This window comes from Salarias fasciatus, chromosome 14 (genome assembly GCF_902148845.1).
Source record: "Salarias fasciatus chromosome 14, fSalaFa1.1, whole genome shotgun sequence".
NCBI classification, from domain to species: Eukaryota; Metazoa; Chordata; class Actinopteri; order Blenniiformes; family Blenniidae; genus Salarias; species Salarias fasciatus.
In genome coordinates this window covers 12307109-12325329 of record NC_043758.1, presented here as the reverse complement: position 1 = coordinate 12325329, position 18221 = coordinate 12307109, and the positions used below count along the sequence as shown (strand labels likewise).

Genomic DNA, 18221 nt, shown 5'->3' with positions numbered 1-18221 from the left:
GGTCAAACCAGACATTCAGGTCTCAACCGACTTTCATCCATCTGAATCAACTGGTCAAGAGTCGGATGGCGGAGCAGAAAACTCAGAGAGGGATCACCCAAGCAAACTCATGTGTTTCTCCTTCCATTGGGTTGACCTAATCTTTCAAATAAATTCACCAGTCATTATAAATCCTTGTTTCATGTCTATGGTTCGTTGCAGCTCAGTGCTGCATGTAAGTGTTTTACAGAACCATCATTTAGAGACACTATTTTTTTGGTAGGTGTGGCAACCAGTTTTAAAGTAAGACGTCCAGGAGGTTACAGTTTGCATAGGAAACTACGGTGGCCAAGAAGGGCCAAACGCACTGCAACAGCCCAATGTTAGAGAAAACAGTCTACTCTAAAAAGAGAGTAAAATACAATTTTCATTGACTAAAAACTAAACTAAAACATCAGTTTTCAACAACTAAAAGTAGACAAAAATAGTAATGAGCTTAAAAACACTAAAATGCTCAAACTTTTAGTGAACTAAAACTTGACCAAAAAAAAAAAAAAAATTATGAAATGAACGGGACTAAAACTAATAAAAAGTAAACTGACAGTTTGACAAAAAGACTAGACTAAAACTGAAAGCAAAACAGGCCACTGTAAACAACACTAGTTGGTACTCATTTGTTCACTAACTTATTTCATATTTTTTTTATATGACCTGTTGCCATTTACATTCAATCAAGTTCTAAAAACTGTCTTTCAATGAAATAGTAATAAAAAAACTCAACTCCTTTCTTTTTTAATCATGAATTCTTGACATGCTGAAAAAAGAAACATAATAATCACTCCATCGTCCCTCCGATTCTTCACAGATCACTCTTTGGTCATATTTCTCACCAACACCTGGACACAGAACAAAAGATGGCAAAGAAAGAACAAAAGAACACAGCTATCTGACAGCGTCTTCACCGATTCAGAAGTTGCCAATTTTAGCAAAAAACAATCTCGTGTTTTTATAGAGCAGCAGCAAACAGGAAAAGAGGTGCCTGCAGTGCTCACAGTGTGAAACTTGACTGTAAGCAAATGGAAACATTTAGGATATATTTCTTGAGTCGCTTCCTGCTGTAAAATTTAAGAATAACTATATTTTCCTCTTAAAGGGGCTGTATAATGCAAAATTCACTTTTTGTATGTTTTAACCTTGTTATATAGTTATGTACTCACCAAAAACACCCCCAAAGCATTTTTTTTCCTTCGTGCCTGCCTGTTTGAGCTTTCCTCATGTTTCTGCTGTTCAGAGAGGCAGCCCCTCCCGCACCGTGAAAACGCTGTTTCCCACGTTCACGTCACACGGTGAAGATGGCTCCCCTGAGCCCCCCTCCCGCAGGCCCTCGGCAATCAGCGTTGCCGCTTTTTGTATCTCCAATTACGGAGATAAACTTTAACCATCGTCTGAAAGCAACAATCAAGCAAGAGCAAGAGTCTGAAGGGTCTGCGCTTGGTGAGTTTCTAACAGGAAAAGACGTTTTCGCCTGTCTTTTTTTGTAGAGAAGCTAAAGCTAAAGAGCTAAAACTAGCCAGCATATTTGTTTTGAAGCACTGATTGGTTGAAGTTCGCTGTCAGTCAAAGTCCACAGGGGGAGAGGTGGGATTTCAGTGAAACAGAGCATTTTCTCTTCCGGGTTTCCGGTTTGCCCCAGAAAATCTTTTATTTCACACAAAATTACTTTTCCTTAGCGCCAAAAATAAACTATTACCATGTTAATGCCATTTCTAGGGTTTGGACTAGCTAAAAAAGCATGATACAGCCACTTTAAAAGTTTTCCGCTTTACCTGAAATATGTTTAAAGATGTGTGACAGCTATAATCTACTGTAAGGATTCACTGGTTCTTCATCTCTTCATACAGGATTGACTTCACTTCACATCACTTTTAAACAAGGAAATAGTTTAAATAATTGAATGTGATTATAAAACACACAATTACAAGTAAAGCTTATTTTGACTTCAACTCATGAAGCCAGTGAAGTGGAACTGATCTACATCGATTTAATATGAAGAGTTGTTTGAACAATGCATGGAAAAAATGGTGCTTAATCACTCGGTCGTCTGTTGCCTTTTTCCAAAATCAAATTTTCCTGAGAAGAGTAGTATGCTGAACAGAGTGAGTCATAAGGAAAAGGCTTCACGGTCCCAAAAGAGGGAAAGATTGATGTTCAGACACCTAATGTAATCAATGCATCACCAGAAAACGGCCTGAATGGCAAACATGAAGAAAGGAATAATTATAAATCCCAGTAGTTTTGTGTGGAAGGTTCAGAACAACCTTTCTTTCTCATGTCTTAGCTGGTTTAGCACTTTAATTTCTAAATGTCTTGTCTTTATATATAGTCGCAACTGTCATACTTTTCACACTTACGGTGTACGGTGCACACGGAAAAATCCTTATCTTGTTTTATTATTTCGTCTTAAATTAGAGCGCGTCATGTTGGGAAAAGCTCCTGACTCCTGATTTTTCCACTTCTAGAGAAACAAAGTGCCTTGGACTTTTCCAAAAATGGCAAAACAGCAGTAATCACAAAAACCTACGAGCAACATGTTCAAAACATTTGAGACATTAAATGAAGAATGCTTGATTTTTCTTGCAAACTGCTGCTCTACTTAAATATCAAAATTTAAAGTGTTAATTTACTATTTAACTGAATTTTGATAGATGTAGTGGTTTTCTTATCCACAAATCTGCAGTGAAACTTGCACTAATAACGACACTAACGTCTTGTTTTTTCAAGGTGCTCAAAGTCACTTTATCAAGTAAGAAAATAAGTAAAAGGACAAAATGGAAGAGGATGAGCAAAAGAACGTGTCAGGGGTGAAACGAAGGGTTGAAAGAGGGAGTTTAAGTCAATATGAAGAGAGGCGGGGGAGTGACGGACGGCTCTGTGGAGTGAGCAGACGGAAGGGTCGGCGGTGGAGAGGGCCTTGTCCCCACGGGATTTAAGATTTATCAGGATTTTAAATGATATCATCAGTGTTTCTGAACACATTTGAGCATGAAGATACGTATGAAAATGGTGCTGGCTTAAAGTATCTCAACTCTGTCGTCAGTATACTGAAACTACCAGAAAAGCACTCAGATATCGGGTTAATAAGCACTGGACTGTTTTTGGATGTGCTTTATCCCAGAATGAGAGTGCAAAAATCAAGAAGAAAAAACAAAAAAAAAAAAAGACGAAGGATGATTTGCGACTGTTGCATGCTGGGAAGGACAAATGGATGTCAGAACGCCGAGTGCAGGGTACACAGAGACGGACAAAGACCAGATTTCATTACATGTATGGAGGAGTCCACTTTACTGTAATGGCAGCGCATCCTCCATGAATGGACACACGCAGACAGAGACGGACACACACTCACGCTGACAGACTATACACAGACACAGTCACACACACCGGTCTGACTTGATTCGGTCACCGGGGAGGAATTCCTACGTGAGTTTTTGCAGTGATAAGATTTCATTCCTTCATCCTGAGGTCAGTGTTTCTGTTGAAAGAGGTGTGTGTGTGTGTGTGTGTGTGTGTGTGTGTGTGTGTGTGTGTGTGTGTGTATCTATGTATGTGTGTGCGTGTCTGTGTGTGTATGTGTGTGTGTGTGTGTGTGTGTGCGTGTCTGTGTGTGTCAGTGTGTGTGTGTAATCTCAGTTCAGGGGTCTATTTCATAACATATATATATATATATATATATATATACACATACATAGATACACACACACACACACACACACACACACACACTCTACTTCAAAGCCATAGGTGTAACAGGTCCAGTGGTTCCAGGGCTTTATATAGAGATGTATTTTGAGCTTCAACAGCCCAAATTTATTATTCAATGCAGCAGTGTTTCCCAAAGTGTGGGTTGGGCCTCAAATGGGGGACACCAGAGAGTTTGCAGCAGGATAGTTAGCGACGTCAGTCAGTTTATGAATTTTCACCTTGTGGTGTCTGCTGGGAGGGGCAGTTCCTCACATTAGAAGGGGTTTTGTGATGTGTGGAGGTGTGATGCAGTGACGGTGGGGGTTAGAAAGGCAGAAGAGATCTCTCAGGTGGTGCTTCCTGGAATGACAGCTGTCACTCCTGTGTGTGGATAATAAACTACACTTGATCTCTTGTCCATCTCCTCTTTTCGCGACAATCTATAAGAAAACATGTCAACTCTCACGGAAAAATAACACTAAAGTCATAGTTCTTCCTCATTTTAAATTCTCACTTTCTGTTGTTGGTTGGACTTCTTGTTAAGGCTGCACTGTACTGCTGCTTATTATTATTGCAATATACATATCACAATGTAATTTGTATTAATGCTCTACAAAATTCAGTTTGAAGTGGAACTAGACAATTCCAAAGGAAAGTGAAGAGGTTCAGACAAAGAAGACAGCCCGGACATGGGGGCAACACCTTCCAATTCTTCAGCTGTTTAGTTAACTCTCTCAATAGTTCTCAAATGTACATTCATTCTTTGCTCACATTTTCACAAAAGGTTTTCTTCCGAGTACTCCGGTTTTCCCTTTGATTTAAACAAGTGATTATTAATCTGGAAGTTATTAACTGATCTGGAAGTCATGGATCTGGGAGGAGTCGAAATGAGAAAACTCCACAGGCATCCTTGAAAGCTAAAACTCAGTATTACCTTTAACTTGAGGATCCTTCATGTGGCTCAAGACTAATCTGGATGTCAGACGACTAAAATGATGGAGTGGAACATATATCTTTTGGCACCTCTTTAAATGGCTGCACTGATCATGATGTTGAGTAATGCTGTAATATATTATGTAGCATTGCTTTTGCTTTGCAGGCACCTTTTTTTGTATGCCTCCGTCTTAACGCCAACTGCTTTTTTTATGGTAATCGTTTGTTCTCTTGGTATCTAAGAATAATTTAGGACTGCTATTGTTTCCTCTTGTTAATTAATAAATGAAAGATGTCTCCCGTACAAAATCCTCCTCATAAAACACTAATGATATCGGCTTTTACACAACAATATGTTGTTGTGGTGACCTTCTCATGCTGAAAATAAGGATGAAAAATGTGGCAGGTATAAGGTAAGTGCAAGTGTCTGATTGGCTCCTCCTGCACAAAGGAAACATGATTAATCATGCAAGCCACTTAAAAGCTGCACTGCATCAAGAGTGAGACTAAATTGTGTGATAAATGTGTTGTATTCTGCACTTCTGGTGACAAACCTGTCTCAAGTTTACTTTGCGAATAAGTTTTAGAAAGTTTTTTTTTTTTTTTTTTTTGCCGCTCTCTGTCTAAAATCTTGGTACTCACACTCAAAAACATGCAGGTGAGACATTTAAGACACCAATGTCGCACACAAAAACAAGTAAGGCCTGAAAAAAAACCAAGAATAAAACGAACACAGTACACCAAGTTAAAACCCTCACTGAATCCGTGTGTGCACGATTGAGCTCTGTTTTATGAATGAAGCTGAGCGGCAGCAGCCGATGCAGTGAATACTGCCTGTTTGTCCTTGAGCGAAAAAATGAATGCACTTACAAGATGCAAGATTCTCTATTTCCCGCGCCCTCACAAACACAAACACCCACACACACACACACACACACACACACACACACACACACACACACACACACACTGGTAAATCACTTAAAAACACTCTTCCTTTACTGGTGCAGTGGAAAAAGGTTACTCGTGGGTTCACCTAAGGTTGACTGTGTTATCTCATCACTCCGTGTCCTTGCTTTATGTTCTGTGAATTCAGATCTGCTCAGGTTATATATATGTGAGATCATCTACGCTGTTCGTGAGCAGTGTTTTTCAGTTTCCAGAGGAGGACCACTACAGTGATCATTATGTATAAATAAAGCTCTGCATTCACAAACAGAATCACCCAGGAAAAAATTTCTTAATGTTTTATGATTTAATGGCCACGAGCAGGATATTTCAAATAATAACGAGGGTCAAAACTGTTTAAAAATGCATTTAAAGCCAACACTAAGGGATAAGTCAAAACTGACGCAATTTGATTTAAACTCTTGGGTTTTGTTTTCTCATGCAGCACAGTTAATTTATGTTAAAACACAACATCTGGCTATTTACACTCACCCACATGTGTGGAACTGAAAATAAAACACTGGAACGGCACAGCGCTGAAGTCCAATATATACCGAAGCCAGCAGGTGACTACAATCACGCAGGCTCAGGTGAAACACATCAGGGCAGCGAGCAGCAATCAGACACGAGGAGGGGAAGTGGAGGAGCCTGGAACAACAACAGACAACATAAAAGTTTGAAATAAAACAGAAAATGCAGACTGGAAACAGTATCGGTGTCAAACTTACCAAACTGAAACAATTTGTAGGCGTGTGCTTACATGATTACTTTAAGCACATCTGTTCCATTCAGCTTTATTTATATATTGCCCAGTGCACAGAAAAGACAGAGAGAGAGAGAGAGAGAGAGAGAGAGAGAGAGAGAGAGAGAGAGAGAGAGAGAGAGAGAGAGAGAGAGAGAGAGAGAGAGAGAGAGAGAGAGAGAGAGAGAGAGAGAGAGAGAGAGAGAGAGAGAGATCCTACAGGAGGGAGAGAAACAATTATGGTTAAAGAGACATAGTGGTGAAACACGTCAAGTGAGAAAGGAGAGAAGAGAACCTCAGTGTAGGTCCTCCAGAGGTATGAATAAATGATGAGACAACTTGAAATACAGAAGTGCAACCAACAATCCTAAATCTACAATAGCATTTCTCTTCAGAGTGATGCAAACAAAAGCCTGTTTTCTCTGAGCAAAGGTTGTTTTAACCTTCAACATTCACATTTTATTAAACCTCCCTTTACAGCATAGCTTTGAAGCTAATATTATTTCACTAGCAATACTGTTACTATGTTGATAAGGTTAAATTAGTACTTATCTGACATTGCTGCACAACACTCATTGCTACAGGAGGGTTTTTTTTTGTTTCTTTCATTTAGGTTTTCTGTGCAGATAAAGGAGAGTATTATTTCTATCATCACATTTCAGATATTTTAAGTCATTTTTGTACAATTAATTGTCGAGGAGACATTGTTTTAGGAATTATAAAGCATTTTGAGTGATGCGTGGGGGCTTTCTGAATGTGTGTCTTTGGTTATAGAGAGTTATTAATTTATATCCAGACAGAGGAAGAGTATTTTTTAAATTATTGAAATTGTAAGACATTTCTGAAAAATAAAAATCATTGAGGTTGAGCCAGATATTATTCATATTAACACTACAATCTCATGTGCCATGTGCCATGGTGGTCAGCTGAATTCATCTTGTGGTGTGTTTTGACTTGTCTGTCTTATTTGGTGTTTTATCCTCATCCTGTTACTAAAATTGAATTAATACAGGATGATACACTGTGTTAGTCTGAACCTGTATGGGAGTCAGGTGTTTGAGTCCGATTTTCTGCCCTTCAGGGTCGTTTACAACCAAGGTTTTCAAAGTATGGCGCCTGATCACCCGATCCTCATGCTGCACATGCTGTGCCTCACTCCAAGAAGTCGTTTTGGATTAAATGTTGGATGACACCAAAGCTTTTTATATCATAAGAGAAACTGTTTGGCGCCATAAGTGATAAAAAGTACCACAACTTTATGTCTTCAGTGTTGTTTTACCAAATATTTATCTGTGACATATAAAAGTTCAGTCTAACCTGCATGTATTTATCATGTTCTTGACATTATGTCCATCTCTTCAAATACATGTGTTTGTGTGTTTTGTCTGGAAAACTACTATATGTACAGCCCATGAGCCCTTCTGGCTTGGCTTTATAATCACACATACAGTATATTATAGGTCTGTGTGTGTGTGTGTGTGGTCAGTAAAAACAGGAAGCTGTCCCATCTTGTTGACACGAACCTACACCGGCGATTGGTCATTCGAAATAAATAAACAAATACAAATGCGGCCCAGTCGACGCACGGCCTGCGGAGTTCCATCTGAGGGCCAAAAATAAGAGACGGAGTGCGCTTCATGTCGTCAAACCCAAACAGGAACACCTGCAGCTCACCCCTCGGCCTCGGCCTGGCCCATCACCATGGCAACCGGCAGGCAGCGCACACAAACAGTTTACAGTGGGACGAGGATGGGCGGTAGACATTTTGCAGATGTCAGAGGACCTCGGTAAAGAAAGTGGACATCCTGCAGATAAGCAGAAACACAGACTATAAAATTAAAGAGGGCAGACAAACCAAGGAGTGAGGAACGTGGAAAGAAGAGGTCACAGAGAGGAAGGAGTGGGTAACTAAAATATACACATATATGACAGTGAGAGAAGAGAACTGCGGTTTGTGTGGGAGTTGGAGCTGGTTTTAGTATCAACAGGTGACTGCGGTGTAAAAAAGCCACAAGACTGACAAGCTCAGTGTATATGAGCAGCAATGTGGTGAGTTGCGGCTTCGTCCTTCATCACTGGAGCAATAAAAAAGTTAGATAAATGATGGATGTGAGGAGTGTGTTAATGCTTGTTAATGAGATTGGTTTGAGTTACCAGTGCAACCACGGACATTTGTTTTTAATTGCCATTCTTCTTCCTCCTTCTTTGTCATTTACAAAGTTTTTGTCCTCATAATGTAAGAAAAGTACCCACAAATATTTTGATGGACTGCGCTCTCTCTGTGTTACTCTCTCATCTATTTTGGTTGAAATGTTTTCAAATCTATGGGCTGTTTTCAGCCAGAGGGAGAACTTGGGGTGGGAGTTTTGCAGCAGTTCTGAAGACCCTGATTACGTTTGATAAAATTGTTCTGGATTAACAAACCGGACTAAATGGGCCGAGGGAGATCACTGTGTAGGACCAGAGAGATGGAGGATAGGAGGATCGGACCCACTCATCTGCTCCCCCTGAACCTACAACCATCACCAAACAGCAATGGAACAGCTCATAGTGGGGAAATTCAGCATTTGAAACACGGTGTTCTGACTGTAATCTGGACATTGATGCCCATAGAGGATCCAAGCTGAATACTCTGTTAAGTATAAATCTGAGGAGGTTTCAGTGTTAGTTACAGTCTTTATTTCAGCCAGGAAAAGCCAGTGTTTGACCAGAAAAGATGCCACATCTGTGAAATGTGTGGAAGATGGTGTTTTGTACACGCCGTCAGTGTTACAGATGATTTTCTATGTGCGGTTTGATCCTGAGGGAAGCGCTGGGCTTTAATTTGGGATGCGCTGTCCGGCTCGCTCTTCTGGGAGGTTAAAATGTCCTCGAGCAGCTGCAGCACCTGCTCATATTTCTGTTGGAGACGGTGCGATAAAACACAGGTCTCCTTTCGTACATAAAATAGAAATGTGGACTCACAACTCATGAGATGGCAGAACCACCAGCTGCATCCGGAGGCTGTGTGTGTCAGTGTGTGTGTGTGTGTGTGTGTGTGTGTGTGTGTGTGTGTGTGTGTGTGTGTGTGAACACATGACTCCACAGAGATGTTGTTTTCTGTTTTCGAATACACCTACTGTATTCCCAGCACACACGTGAGGATGCGTTTTTTTTTCCCTGGTGAAGCATGCATACCCCGTCAGACACATCGGTCATGTGTGAGTGCTATTTACACATTTCTGCTGCATGTCGGCTCCAGATGTGGCGGGGTCACAGCAGGTCTGACATGATGTGGCCAGGTGTGGCCTACAAGGTCACGCCATGCACTGGCTTTGGACCCTGAAACAAGACATAAAACTATTCACATTTGTAAGTTCTGCCCTTTCAGGAACCCAAAGAGTGAAATAAAAACATCAAACATGGACTTTACCGGGATCTCCTATAAATTGGTGCAACCTGTTGATGCGCGATCCGTCTGTCTGTTAGCGCTTTAGGTGGAACACCGTTGTGTGTCCTGCACACACAGCTGTGTCTGTTGATATGGAGGAGAAGAAGACGAGGCACTCATGTCTGGTGCTCTCTGTTACAGGTGGAAGAGAGAGAGAGAGAGAGAGAGTGAGGAAGAAATGCAGAATCTGTAAACTGAAAGAGATGTGACTCGGATGTAGGCTCAACATGAAAAGACAAGAGAGCAGTGTTCTATTTCCGTTTGCTCAGATTCGTACTTTGCAAATAGCGTCAGGAAACAAGCTGAGTCAATGTGGTGACATTTTGCTCTGTGAATACACACGTAATGTATACACTCACAATCCTGCTGCTTTCTTCATTCTGGCTATTGATAAACATCGGATGCTTGTGGGGCCCAGGGGGAGCTATCTCAGGCAATACCCCCCTGGTAAAATCTTGCAAAAGGCAGAAAAAATACGAGTGAAAATGTTAAATATGTCTGTGAAATGTTGGACATCATCAGGAAGACTCAACTTGACCATGATTCAATGCTCTGGCTGTGAGGAAACAGTGCAAACCACTCTTCAATCAGCTGCTTTTCTGCACAGATGCTGCTTTCCCTGACTAAAAGTAGCAGTGATGTGTATAAATTGTACCAGTCTGTGAGGTGAATTTCTTTTTTCATGACCAAACACAGTCACAGCTCACTCTGCTCTTCACCAGTTCTTCTCGGGTTTGTCAGACACTCCTAACTCTCTCTGTTGCATGATCGACATGAACAGTCAAACAGCAAAAAGAAGAAGAAGAAGAAAAAAAAAAGAAGTCCCATCTGGAAAATACGTAATCTTGCAGAGCTGAATTAAACATTCAAGAAGTACAACGGGGTGTTTAAACCTGTTGAAAGTGTATTCATCAAAGAACACAGTTGGTGACGTTACTTAGCAGTGATATATTACACACGTTCCTTTGGGAGTGTAATATGTCTCTCTACTTTCTCCTTGAGGAAAGTCATTTGTTATGCCGCTTTTAAGTTTAGTAGGAAACACCTGTAACAACTGTGGCCTAACAATATGAAGGTGAATATTAGAAATGCACGCACAGAGTAAGAATGGCTCTGCCGCATCTGTCTTGTCTTGCTAAAACTATGAAGTGAGCTGTAAATAAACTTAACTTATAATGAACATTGTTAATCCCCTGAGACTGAAAGACGATCGGCTCACAGCTGCCTCTTAAAAGCTTTAAATCAAACAATGAAGCAACAGTTGGGTTTTAATGCTACAGAGCTCTTTTGGGTTTAGTAGATTCTTGAATTAAAACATGAAAGTTCCACCAGTGTATTCTGCCAAGTAATATAATTTTCCGGAACTGTAATCTGCATAATGAATTCATAAGAGTAATTGCTTCCAGGTAATGTGATTACATTGATGCACTGCTTTGTGAAGATAATAGCATCTTGTGTGGATTTTATAAATTGTAAAAAAGAAAACAACAACAACAACAGCAACACTTGAAGTTGTACTTTGTTCATATAACAAAAGTGATTTTCAGCCTTGACGTGTTCATGTTGGAGGATTTATGCCTGATAACATTTAGTATAATTGCAATAAGTAGTGTGGCCTTCATATAGCGTGGCAGACAGTAAAGCAGTGAAAGTTGGGGATATATGAATGTGTTCTGTATTTGACTTTCATGCTGAAGTTCACGTCCCGTCCCATAAAGTAAATTAACGTCCCGGGTGATTGGACCTTTGCATCGGCCGTGTGGACGCATTCAGTGTGACACCAAACTGTTTGTTGTACTGCCTTTTAAGTTTTATGTTTAAGGACTTCACAATGCACTGCCAGCTCCAACCTGCATGGAACAAACTGAATCCACTGCAACAGCAGCAAACCCACTACCTCACACCCTGAAAAAAACAGATACAAAGCAGTGTCAGAGCTGATAACTCTCATACACTGATCAAAAAACTCAATGGGAAATTTTAAAAGAAAAGATAACTTGCACGGGTTATTCCTTTTTGGTTGACAAGTTCTTGTAATTTGATAAAGAAACCCAGTAAATCAACTTCCACCATAAGAAGTCATGTTTGTAAGAAGCCGTAAGAAGGACCAGCGGGTCTTAGTGCTGTTTTCTGATTCTGATCTCAATTCATGCCGAGCTAAAACATGACTGCCAATGGTACTGGAGGTCAGGGAGAGCGCCGCGCTCCACCTGCTGGTTCCAGATGATCCTTTAGTGGTGGAGGTGTTTCTGTGTGCGCAGGTGTGTCTGGTCAATACAGGACAGCCTAAATCAACCTGCTCTTTCTCCAGACCAGAATCCCACAGAAAGCCTGTGGGATCATTTGATTCTCACCTGCCACATCCACGTCACTATGAAGGCGTTGGAGGATCTTTCACAATCCCTCACTCGCCCCGGCCGTCACGTCCCTCATCCAAATCATCCCCTTCGATTTCTTTATTCCTCTCTTTTGTGCGACAGAGTGGCGTGACAGTAGAGAGCAGACAATGTCGGGTTACCCTGATAATTTGGGAAGGAGGACGGAAGTATCCTGGACGGGCAGGATCCCTCCTCCCCATGCGTCCAGTGTCCCACTGATGATTCACCAGGCTGCGTGATGAAGGTTGGTGACCCCAATTTGAGTAAGGTAGGAGGAGGAGGAGCGGGAGAAGAAGGCAGATGAGGAAGGGGGGATAATAAGAAGGAGGGGACGGCGTGCCTACGTCAGTGGTGCTTGCTAATAGGCAGATGTCCTTGTCCCTGACACAAGTAAATCATGTCTCCTGGGGAAGAGAATAAAAGAACGAGAGGAGAGGAAGGGAGGAAACAAGTGAGGCAGAGATTGAGATTGCAGTCTGGAGGAGCGAGGCGTTCGGCTGGACGTGAGTGCGTGTCTAAGTGAAATTATAAGCAATTAGTTTAGCCTCTGAGCCCGCTGCAGAAATGCTGTTTTTATGAAGACAGAAAACACAGAGGAGAGAAGCTGGAGAAGGTGAAGTGACTCACTTTCAGTGTTTTAAGCTGTTTGGGTTGACTGAGCTGAGTTGTACTGAAAACCACAGAAGGACACAGATGATCTGCAGGGTTGGAGGAGTGAAACAGGGGAAGAAGATAGGAAACCCTTCAAAATGAAGGCAGGCGAGGACCCAAAATCAAATCAGTTTCAGATAAAATCAGATTGAAACAGCTCGCTCCCAACCCAGACGTGTCTGTTTCAGTAGTTCATGTTAAATGATGAATCTCTGCATCTCACACTCACATTGTGCAGATCTAATGATGATAACCTCAGACCGGACAAACCCTCTGGTCCTCCCTTCTGGACTACAGTTTGGAAAATACCAACGGCAACATACTGCCCTTTATTCAGCAACTCACAACAGCACACGCTTCCACAAAGCCAATTAACACCGTTGTTGACCCTGCTGATGATAGCAGGTCAGGATTGGCTATACTGGAAGTACAGTATGTCTTCCAGATGCAGAATATACTCAAAGTTCTGTACATACCCGTCTGTTCTACTCGACGCAACTGGTTTGTGAGACCTGCTCAGTCAGAAAACCTTATTCTTGGACATAATTATCATTAGTGAAAAAAGTAATGGCACAGTTATTATTTTCCCTGGTAAATATTCACCTTCACTGTGAAGTAATTCAGTTACTAACTCTGTTACTTTTTGGGAGAAGTAACTAACAATAACTAATTACTTTTTGTAAAGCGTCTGTTCCATGTGCTGAAACTACGACCCTATACGGACCAAGCAGGAAAGAAGATGGATGCATCAAAGAATAACAAGGTCATTGAAACTTCAGTGATTGCAACATTTTTAGAAAGCCATGTTTCTCGCTACTTTAGAACGTCATGGTGTTACTGGTTACTTACTAAGTAACCAGAGTCAAACTAAGAGTCAAACATGAAGCCCACCAGTCACCTTTGGTCTGGGAATATATGTGAGATTGGGTAAATTTGGCTGTAACATCATAAAGGCACCTTCTGTGTAAAGTCAGTAAAGTTACCATTTACCAGAGTAAAAACAATGGTACCACGCTGTAGGAAAAACTTAACCCGCTGTAGAGTCGTCACATTTTGAAGAGGTGCAAGAGTCAAGGCTGCAAATGGATGCTGAGCGGACGGAACACTGGAGTAACTTGGTAGCTTTAATCAAACTTTCCATACGTGACACATAGAAATAATCTCTTTAAGTACTTCAGCACCACAGAGTTAAGCGCAGACCTTGAGAGTCCAACAGACTCAGCTAATGACTACAGGAAGATAAACTTTCTCAAGTATGTGATCCTCCTCCTGATTAAATTGTTGTATACCAGACAAGCAACCGCGCTGCAGTGGAAGCTTCCGCTCTCCAAACACATCTTAAAAAGCAGCGCAGGAGTTTGAGGTCATGGAAAGACTTTTGAAGGAATTTGTGCTGAAAAGGGGGATACCTTGTGTTTTCTCTAATAAGATGCTGATAAAAACATGATCTGATACATAGCTGAAGTAAGGGTTGTGCCTGCAGCCTGTTTCAAAGGGATCACTTCCTATTCCTGTCCAAATAAAGCAGTGCAACAGCACTAAAATGGGAAAAGCTTTAACATCAGACAGTGGTAGACCTGTTTCTGGCCTGGGCGTCGGTCGATTCATAGTGAAGATGGTGGTGGGCTTTTTCTAAACTTGATGATTTCAAAATCTATGTGCTTGTGTGTGTTTGAAACATACAATCTCAGAGGTCAACATGAGCCACACTTCCACAAAGCCGTTAACTAAACTAAATGCCAGCATCTGATTGGTCATGATGATTGGTACCAGCTGGTGAATCTGTCCAATCAGTCAGTCCTCAGCATCACAGACACTAATGAGCAGTGTCTTCCTGTGTTTGCTCCTGTGGGAAAGGGAGGGACCACAGCGGAGTCCACAGACTTATAGACAGATGAGATAACTTTAATCTCGCTCTAATTAGCGCCTCCCTTCTCATCCCACCCCGTCATACTGTTTTCCTGTCGTGATTTAAGTTGTGTGTGACTGTCCTCTTTCCCATACATTGTGGTAGCAACATGTTGATCCTCTGTACATCTCAGCCATGTTATAGTAAAATTAAGATTTTGCTCAATAAAAAGGTAAATATAGTAGAACAAGACTGTGGATCCAGTTGATGAACTATCGGCAGCTTCATGCAAAACAACTGGAGTTACCGTAATATCCGCACTAAATTCACCCTGAATAAAAAATAATCAGAGTGTGGTAGCCCAAGGAATTGCTGGCCACTGTCCACTGCTGGTCTCTTTATCTCCTGAGCCACTTCAGTCGGGGAAGTGAGGCTGCCACACGTCGCCTGGCCCTCACAATCGCTGGAGCTCCTCCAACATTTCCCTCCTCCGAGACAACTCAAACAAGCCTGGAGACTGAATGTGACTCAGCCATTCCTTCTGTCTGTTGCCTTACTGGTGGGACAGTTCAGTAAATTTCACAACTTGCCTTTGGAAAAAAAAACATGTTTACAAGCACCTGGAACGCTTGGATTGCTATATTTGTACGTTTGCAATTTTAACTGTTGTCTTTAGAATAAAGGTCATGTAATAGCTTGACAGACTAAACATGCTTTCTCATACATAATCCAGTCTAATTATGCAAAGGAGAATGATTTAGGCTTCATGGCATTCAAGCATCCACAAGTAGCTAAAAGTTAGTATTTGTACCCGCTCGACATCTTTAACACAGGTGAGTTAGTTATTAATCAGACTTTTGTGGAGTAAACAGGAAGCTTGAAATGCTAAGACAAAATGTTGGGCTCTTTCTGATGGCTGACAGTGGTCAGGGACCCCCGGGTTCAGTTTTTAAGTATGCATTTATCATTTTTTGTACTGGGCTGTAATTTCTCTCTAACTTTCCTCTTATTTCAGGTGATCGTCTGACCCCATCCTCATGTCCTGATGTCCCCGTGTCCTCTTGTCCTCTTGTCGTGTCCCGTGCCGCATGCAGCTCTCTTAATTGTTGTCAGGTGTGAGTCATTAGTCTCGCCGCTCCCTGGTGTATAAATGTTATGTCTGTGCCAGTTTGTCGCTCTCGTCCTAGTTTTTCATATTAGTTTACTGTCTCCTGACCTTGTCTGTTCTTGATGGTGTCTTTCAGATGTCCCTTGCCCGTGCCTCTGCTTGTTTGAACTGATTACCTTTTACTAAACTCAGCCTGTCTGATCCTGAAATAACTTGAGGTTTTAGTTGACTCTGAAGAAACAACAACTAGATGAAGTAGAAAAAAAAAAACAGCTGAGGTGAACAAATATAAGACAGACAGCTTTGAAAAATGTAAACTGACCATTGTGGGTGGAAAATACAACACAGGGACTGATGGCTAATGCCAGCAGCCAGCGCAGTGCGCACATCAGGACAGCTGTTTTCACTCACAACATAAGCAACTGGAAGCTTACATTTTTAGCCAGTTGTGTTACTAATTTAAACAGTAGTTAGTGACTGCAGTGACACAGCACTCCATAAAGCACTGGCTTCCAACGTGACTCGTAAGCTGACTAAAGCTTCAGTTTCCTTATTTACGTCTCATGAATCCTTGCAGATCCATTCAGTAATTTTTTTTTTTTTTGGTCTCACAATTCAGTGGAAATTTAGTTATTTATTGTGACCTTGTATGTCAACAGATGCCAGATGAGCTTCATGCTGTGACGATCCTGTCAACCTCTTCAAATAGTCATCATGTGAGTCATTGCCTCCCCTCCTGTTAGTATTGATACGCGCTAAAAATACACTCGCATGAGATCACTGCCCAATTATTTTTGTCTGCTGGCAGGAGTTTTGGGCAAAAGGGTGATTAAGTGTTTTTTTTTTGTGAGTTATCAGACACTCTCCAGGAAGTGAGAGAGGGCCACAAACAGGAAGGGGAGGAATGTGCTTCCTGTCGGCCGGTGGTGCGTTATACAGGGCAGATTCCTCGTAACATCATGGCTGACGCACTGATATGCCAGCACACACACAAACACACTTGCATCCCAAGTAGCAGGAATGTTTTTCTTCTGAAATCAGGGAGAAGCAGACTGTCAGGAAAGACAAACAGTGAGGGGAGATAACACTGAGACAGTGTGTCCCCGCGTGCCGCCACGATGGATCCAACTGTAGTTCCATTTAAAAAGTTCCCGTAAAGACATTATTTCATTTGCATTGTGTTGTGCGTGCATGATACAGAAAGAAAAGAAGAAAAGGTTTCGTGTTTTAATGCCTGGAGCATGACTGTGAATGAAACATCAAAATCAGACTCTTATTGCCGGTGATGACTTATCGCTACAATATTTTCGACCAGAGTCTCACAGAAACAACATTTCATTTTATTTTCCTCCAAGGTTACGCTTATTATTTATTGTACATAATGAACAAATTTCAGACTCATGTGAAAATTTCTTATTAAATTCAGAGGCCTAATTTATGTCGGGTAGAAAGAATGGCCACCACATATGATCTGTGTCTTTCATCATTTGGCCAACAGAACAAAATTAAAAAAAAAAAAACCCCATCAAATTTCTCAGTGATTTTGGTTGTGATGTTTTGTTTTATTTACAGGTTTACACAAAAATTTATTTTGAAATTTGTCTCACAGTGAGGCAAAAATTTGTTTAACTACATTGAATAACTTTTATAACCTCTTTTCTTTCAGTGATGGAGAAAATTCTTGCCGGATGTGAGGGTCTAAGGCGGTGGTTGCTTCGTTTTGTCTCGTTACTGTGAATTTGACATATTAACATCATGCTTATTCACTGTTTTTATTTTTACCAACCAATGTAACATCTTGAAGCCTTCTGAGGCAACTGTTGTTGTGATACTGGGCTATACAAAAATAAATTGATTGATTGATTGAAATTGAAAATAAACCTTACTGTGAATGGCATCGCCCCGACCCTGAGATCCCTGCGCTTCACTGTCAAAACCATAAAGAATCCTTCTGAATGTAGCGATGGAGTAAAGAATGAAAGCTTGAAAAAAACAGCTGCAGAGGAAAACACAAATACACACACAAAAAAGAAGTCAGATAAAAAATTGCTTAAATTGACACTTGACCTTCAGGCTGCAGAGGGAGTTAATAAGCTGAACAACAATCATAGTTAACAAAATAAATGTGTCGCTTTCATCTCAAATGAAAACACTACGTTCAGGAGTGAAATAATCTCTCACTCAAGTCGAAATTATTTAATACCGTTTAGAAGTCATAATCTGAAGATGCGTTATCAGCAGGTTCTCTTTAAAAAGTGCTTATCCTGAACAGACACTGCTTCATTATAACACACTGTATTGTGTAATTAATATTACAGACACATTTACAAGAAGGAGCTGACACTGTTAAGAGCTAATTAAACTGCTTTATATAGTGTTGGGCAGTGTGATCTCAACACTTCATCACATTTTATTACATGTGTCTGAGTGTGTGCGTGTGTGTGTGTGTGTGCTGAAGTAGA

The 18221-nt window shown here is 41.0% G+C and overlaps 2 long non-coding RNA genes across 2 annotated transcripts; one reads left to right on the top strand and one right to left on the bottom strand.

Moving 5' to 3' along the window:
• Positions 1–8033: 8033 nt before the first annotated feature.
• LOC115400205 (uncharacterized) lies at positions 8034–9840 on the bottom strand. The gene is made up of 3 exons (XR_003932780.1): positions 9756–9840; positions 9559–9682; positions 8034–8148 (listed from the first exon to the last, which is right to left on the bottom strand). It is a non-coding gene; the product is annotated as an uncharacterized LOC115400205 (long non-coding RNA).
• A 3551-nt stretch (positions 9841–13391) lies between these two features.
• Positions 13392–17469, top strand: LOC115401219 (uncharacterized). The gene is made up of 4 exons (XR_003932874.1): positions 13392–13565; positions 15667–15764; positions 16419–16475; positions 17426–17469. It is a non-coding gene; the product is annotated as an uncharacterized LOC115401219 (long non-coding RNA).
• The last annotated feature ends 752 nt before the right edge of the window (positions 17470–18221 follow it).